The sequence below is a fragment of the Elephantulus edwardii genome, unplaced genomic scaffold (assembly GCF_000299155.1).
Source record: "Elephantulus edwardii isolate Elephantulus edwardi_28Jun2011 unplaced genomic scaffold, EleEdw1.0 scaffold00152, whole genome shotgun sequence".
Taxonomy (NCBI): domain Eukaryota; kingdom Metazoa; phylum Chordata; class Mammalia; order Macroscelidea; family Macroscelididae; genus Elephantulus; species Elephantulus edwardii.
In genome coordinates, this window is record NW_006399902.1 from 6,307,851 (window position 1) to 6,314,707 (window position 6,857).

At 41.0% G+C, this 6,857-nt stretch overlaps 1 protein-coding gene across 3 annotated transcripts in view; it reads left to right on the plus strand.

The window, feature by feature from the left end:
* The window catches only part of CASK (calcium/calmodulin-dependent serine protein kinase (MAGUK family)), a 428,386-nt gene that overhangs the window by 42,328 nt on the left and 379,201 nt on the right, over positions 1-6,857 (plus strand). The window lies entirely within an intron of this gene.

The window sequence follows — 6,857 nt, forward strand, 5'->3', positions numbered from 1 at the left end:
AAGGAGGGACTGTTCCTTGGACATCATGTTTGGGAGAGTGGAGGGACAGCGCAGGAGAGGAAGACCCTCGATGAGATGGATCAATTCTGTGAGTGGAGTGGTGGGAATGAATGTGTTTGAGACAGCGAGGTTGGCACAGGATAGAACGGCGTTTAGGGCTCTTGTACATAGGGTCACTATGAGTCACAAACGAGTCGATGACACATAACAACAACATTATTTTTAGTTCTTTAATATCTGTGTCTCATGAAATTTTAGATTAATGGGTTACTTCTTTATCTTTATTAGCTAATGTTACAAAAGCTAATCAATGAGTTTTTAAAATAGAAGATTACTTAACTAGCAATGACTTTGTTTCAGAATAACCCTTCAAAGAACGTACTTGTGTGTTAAATAGTTACTCAAGAAGTTGTAATTAGAATCACTGATTATAAATTATTGAATTATATATGAATAAATAAATAATTATATCTACTCAACCCTTTACTCTCAATATGAGTTACATCTCAATATCAAGAAAACATAAATTCTCACCACTGGACCAATAGGTAACATCATGGTGTTGTTGTTGTGTCAAATTGTAGATGACTCATAGCAACCCTATGAATGAAAGCCTGAACCCTTGTATAACTTTCTTTGTTTCTCCAATTTCATAGAGTTTGTGGAGGCAAGCTATTTCAGAAGTGGATGCCACTCCTGCTTCCAAGCTTGTTTTAATTGGGGAGCACACTGTCCACCATGGGTAACCATTATCGCATTTGACACATCAGTTTTACAGTGTTTAGCAACATCATGATAGTGGGAGAAAATACTCAAGTTGACAATGACTTCATTTTACTTGAATTCATAATCAACACCCATGGTAACAGTAAACAAGAAATCAAAACATGTTACATGGGCAAATCTGCTGTCAAGGACCTCTCCAAAGTGCTAAAGAACAACGATGTCATTTTAAAACTAGGGTAAACCTGTCTCAAGCCATGGAATTTGTAGTTGCTTCATGTGCATGTCAAAGGTGGACAATGAATAAGGAAGACTGAAAAATTAATGCTTTTGAAGAGTGGTGTTGGAGAAGAACATTGAATGAACCATGGACTACTGAAAGAACAAAGCAGTCTATCTTGGAGAAAATAGAACCAGGGTGTTCCTTAGAGGCAGGAATGGTGAAATTTTGTCTCACATACTTTGGGCATATTATCAAGAGAGGCCAGTCTTTGGAAAGACACTATGCTGGGACAAGTAGAGGGTCAGCAAAGAAGAGGACAATCTTCAATGAGATGGATTGATCCAGAGACTTCAACATGGAAGTTGAACATTGTAGAGATTGTGAGGATAGGCACTGATTAGTTGTGTATAAATTCCCTGAGATGTAGTCAAGTGGATGGCACTTAACAATAGCCAATCAGAGCTCTGATAGTCTAGTCTACAAGCAGTTGCACTGCTAACCCAAAGGCAGTGCCTCTCTGGCAATCCAAAACCACTAGTAGTTTGGTGAGAGAAAGATAGTTAATCTCTAAATCTAATTGAGGGTCAGCTGTGAGTCAATTTTGACTGGATGGCAGTAAGTTTGAGGGTTTTTTAAAGTCAATCAAAATATTGTTTGCTCTTAAATCTTGAGTTTGGCCTTTATATATTCTTATGAAACAGGTAACCCTGTGAGTCATAGTCTCCATATATTGAATGAAAGTCATAGAAATACTTTTCCTTTAAGACTGTAGTGAGTCTTCCCCAAACCTGCCCCCCTAACACAGGATAAATACCATTAAATTTAGATGAGAGAGGAGTTGGGAAAAGAAGATAGTTAAATTACATACTAAGTAAGAATTTAGATGTTTCCTGATATCTGTAAGAGAAAAATGAGATAGTCTGTCTTCATAAAGATTTACAGCCTTGGAGACCCCACATGGCAGTTGTACTCTATCCTATGTTGTTGTTACTGTTGTTATTGTTATGTGCCATCGAGTTGCTTGCAACTCATAGTGACCCTGTGTACAATAGCTCTGAATCCTGCCCTATCCTGAGTCAGCCTCACCATCTCTGACATCCCTACCCCATTAACCCAGTTACTGTGTCAATCCATCTCATCTGGGGCCTTCCACTCCTGTGCTATCCCTCCACCTTTGCAAGCACGATGTCCTTCTCCAAGGACTGTTTCCTCCTGGCCACATGCCCAAAGTATATAAGATGGAGCTTCAGAAGCCTTGCCTCCAAGGAGCAGCCTGGTTTCACCCTGTCCAGGACAGATATTTTTGTTCCCATGTCAATCCATGGTATGTTCAATACTGTTCACCAGCACCACAACCCAAAGGAATTGATTTTTCTTCTGTCATTTGTATTCATTGTCCATCTCTCTCATGTATAACAATTAAGTGCTAAGACCATGACCTGGATCAGGTTCACCTTAGCCTCGAGACTGGCATCGTTGTTTCTCAGTACTCTGGAGAGGTCTTTGACAGCAGATTCACAATGCAATTTGCCATTTTATTTCCTAGCTCTTGGTATGAAGAGTGTTGACTGTGGAGTCAAGAAAGCTGAAACTATTAACAATACCAATTTCTTTATCTATCATGGTGCTGGCCCAGTGGTGAGAAACTTTGTTTTCTTGATGTTGAATGTCAATCAATATTGAAGGCTGCATCCCTTGACCTTCTGTAGCAAATGCTACAGGTCCTTCTCAGTTTCAGCAACCAGGGTTGTGTAACCTGCATAGCATATGTTGTTAATGAGTCTTTTGATACCACATTCCTCCTCATAAAGTCCAGCTTCCCGAATAATATGTTTTACATATAGATTGAAAAGGTATGGAGATAGGATGCATCCCTGGTGTACACCTTTTCTGATTTTGAACCATGCAATGTTTCCTTGCTCTGTTCTAATGACTGCTTCCGGGTCCAAGTATAGGTTTTGCATAAGCACAATTAAGTGTTCTTGGAGTCCCATTCTTCTCAAGATTAGCCACAATGTGTTGTGATCCACACAGTCAAATGACTTTGTATAGTCAATAAAACACAGATAGACATTCTTCTGTCTTTTTCTCTGCTTTCACCTAAGGTCCATATACACTGGCTATGTCAATAGTGCCACAGCTTCTTCTTAACTTTGCTTGCACTTCTGACAGTTCTTTGTCAATGTACTTTACCAGCTGTTTCTGGATAATCTTCAGTAGGATCTTGCTTATATGTGATATTGTTCAATAAGTTCCACACTCTGAAGAGTTTTTGGGAATGGGGGTAAATATGGATCTCCTCCAGTCAGTTGTCCAAGTGGCTGTCCTTGAGATTTCTTGGCATAATCTATATCAATTGGTATTTCATCAATTCCTGGGACCTTGTTTTTGCAAATTCCTTCAGAGGAGCTTGAACTTCCTCCTTCATCACCATAGGCTCTTGATCATATGTTGTTTCATGAAATTCTGTCAGTCAATTCTTTTTAGTATAATTATTCTGTGTACACCTTTTAACTTCTTGCCAGGCTTTTTTAAAGGTTGGTCAAAGGGAGTAGGTAAGCTGAAAGGAAAACTTATAAACTATGTCTGCTTTCCTCCCACCATTGCAAGGAGAACCAGTCAATGAGGAATAACTGGGAAGTATTTACTTCCTTTTCTATAATTATCAGCATCTCTTCTGGTCATAATTGAAATACTGAAACTTGAAATAGTTAGGTCTTCACATTGGATGTAAGGCCAAGGACTGAAGAAAGGGTCCAGAGAGAAAGAGAAAGCTAAAGAAGCTCTATTAAGGGGAAACCCGGATGGGATTCCTTGGTCTAGAGAGAGATAGACCAGGAAAAGGAGGGCTGGGCAGGTTTTTATACTAAGGGTCTTTAGGGAGGGAAGGGAGAAGCATTCCATTGTGGTTTAACCAGGTGGGTGAGGCTGTTCACTCACTTTGCTGACATACTTACATTCTTTGAACCCTACATTCTCCTCCTTTGACCTTGTTCTGGGCCTGACGTCCCAGCCTCTTTACTGAGAAAAAGGGCAACATATTTTTTTCTAGCTATTTCCTGCTTAATAGGGTTGAAGATCTGGGGCTCAGGGGCTAGATTGGGATGGCCCAGGACCCGTAGCCAGGAGAGAAAATGGATGTCACAGCAGCTGGTTCAAGTTGGTCATTTCTTTTATCCTGTGAAGTAAAAATTTAAAAAGCCAGGGAGTGATTAGTAACAATATGAAGAGCTACTTAGGGCTTGGGATCTGAATGAGGTGAAGAGTAGTGGGACCCACCAATTGAGAGATGGTAAAAGGTCTGCTCAGTGAGAGGAGCATGTTTGACCTGGGAAAGGTGGTGCTAATGGGGGTTACCTATGACGTTAACCACTGTGGGGGTAGTAGAATGACTATGTAAGGTCTGTCTTAGCATGGTTTAAGAGGTTTGGGTGCATGGCTTTTGATGAGAACAGTGTCTCCTGGTGCAACAACAGCTGTCTGGTCTACACTTTCAGGGGAAGGTCTGGGTAAGCACAGTCTGTGTGTTCCCAAAGTAATTGCCTAATGAGGGAGAGATGAGGAAGCTATGATGCTAAAAGAGTAGGTTCAGTGAGTAGGTTATGTTTCAGCAGAAATGGTCAGCCTCAGCTGTACATCAGCTAGAAGGGACTTAGAAAGGAGGATGAATGAGGTGTTGCTCAGTATGGGCTAAGGAAATAAGAAGTAAGTTGCTGCTTTCCACTCTCTATTTATGGAAACTATAGCATAGGCTGCCTGACAGTAAATTTCAGAGGTTATACAAAAGCTGTTGTCAACAAATAGAGAAGGGTCTGGATTAGGGATGGGTTGGTCAGATAGGTAGGGAAGTAAAGAGCTCATGTCTTCAAGGACTTCAGGGCAGCTATATCATAATAAGTTGAATTGTTTACTGGAGGTAGGGTAGCTGGCTTGAGGGGTGATGATTGAGAGAGGCTAATATCAGGGTTCTTGAGAAAAAGTAGATGGAGCTCCTGTCATCAGTGTATAGATGGAAAGGTTTAGATGGATTTGGCAATGCAAGGGGTGGGGACTGTAAGAGGAGATGCTGGAGCTTAAGGAAAGCTTTTTAACTATCTTGGGTGAACCTAGGAGTCCTTGTGGGGTGGCTTTTGACATATCATAAAGGGGTTTTGCTAGTAAGGAAAAGTTGGGAATCCAATGTCTAAGGAAACTGATAAAGCCAAGAAAAGAGAGGATTTGATCAGCAGTTTTAAGTGACTGGAGGCTTTCAATCACTCGGCCATTAAACTTCTAGTGGTGGGGGTTAATTGAAAACCAAGATAAATGACTATGAGGAGAGACAGTTGGGCCTTGGAGGGGGATACCCTGTATCACTTGGAGGCCAAGAAGTTAAGAAGTTGAACAGTATGAGTTTGTGGAAGTTGATGGGAGGGGCTACACAACAAAAGATCATCAACATATTGCAAGGAACACAATGGGATAAGAAGCTTATTGGGAAGTAGGCAAGTAATAATAGGTTTTAACCTTTTGTGATGTTATTCAAAGACAGGGAATTGGGGTGTAGCAGGAAAAGAAAAGGGATCTATCAGAGTAACAAGAACATGTTGGTGATGAGAGGCTACAGGTGAAGTAGAAAGATCCCATTCAATGGGTTGACAACCATTCACTGGGTTGACTACATCTGGTGATAGCGGTAATGGCAGAAGGGGGCTCAGAGGGAAAGAGCAGTAAGGGGACTAGAACTAAAGGCTGACAAGTGAAGTAGGCGTGCTTTTCTCTTAGAGAAACACAGCTCCAAGTTTAGACAGGAGGTCTCTACCTAGCAATGGAGTTGGGCACATAGGCATAATTAGAAAGGAATGGGTGAGTGCTCATTTGTAAAAGCTAATAAGGAGGGGTTGAATGGCAAAAGGCTTAGAAGAGAGACCATCAATCCCCATTACTGAGACCTGGGAAGGGAAAACAGTACCTGAGAAGGAAGAGAGCACTGAAAAAGCAACCCCCATGTCAACCAGAAAGTAAACTGGCTTTCCTGCTACCTGGCAAGGGTGATGGGGGTCATCGAACCTGGGCATCTTCAGTCTTCAGCATCCAAGCCTAAGTGGTCGGCCGGGATAGAGACTGGGTTTGGTGGAGGAGCTGTCCTACCATAGCTAGGTAATGAAGGGCAAGTGGCGTTTCAATGGCCCTGTCCCAGATAGAGCAAGGCTGTGTTGGAGGGCAAGGGTTAGGGCAGCGGTTAGCCCAGTGGCCCTCTTTGCCACACTTGAAGCATGCACCAGGAAGTAACTGGCTCATTGAACCAGGAGGTGTTTTCTGACCACTCACCACTGCCTGAGAACATAGGACAGCTATTAGAGCTTGGGTCTACAGATTCGCTTTCTGTCGGACTTGAGTATCCTTATCAGCCTCTGCCTGTTCCTCCCATGCATAAAAAAAACAGGTCTCGAATTAGTGTTTGGGAGTCATCCTCAGCCTTTTTGAGTTTTATATCAGGGGCTGATTGAGTGATAAAAAGAGTAGCTAGGACAATGGTCCTTGCTGGGGAGGTAGGTAATTGTACAGAGTTGGTTTTTAATGTCTGCAATAGTAAGTTGACAGAGAGAAAGATGGTTGCTAAAACTCTGAAGATAGAATGACTCATATTAGTGTCTAGAAGAAAGTAAATCCTTTCTAATGAGACAAGTTTGTATATAATTTTTAGCAGCTATATTTTAGGCTCAGTTTGTTAAATGATAATTTTAAAATATGCAGAATGTAAAAAAATATGCAGAATGTGTGAGATTTAAACTAGTGTTATAGTAAACTTAAAACAAAAAGGAAGAGATAAATTTGAAAAATTTTTCCATTCTGAACTCTGGCTGAAAATTTTAAAGTGGGTAGAAAATGCTTTAAGAGAAAAGGAAAATAAAATAAAATTCTTAAACTT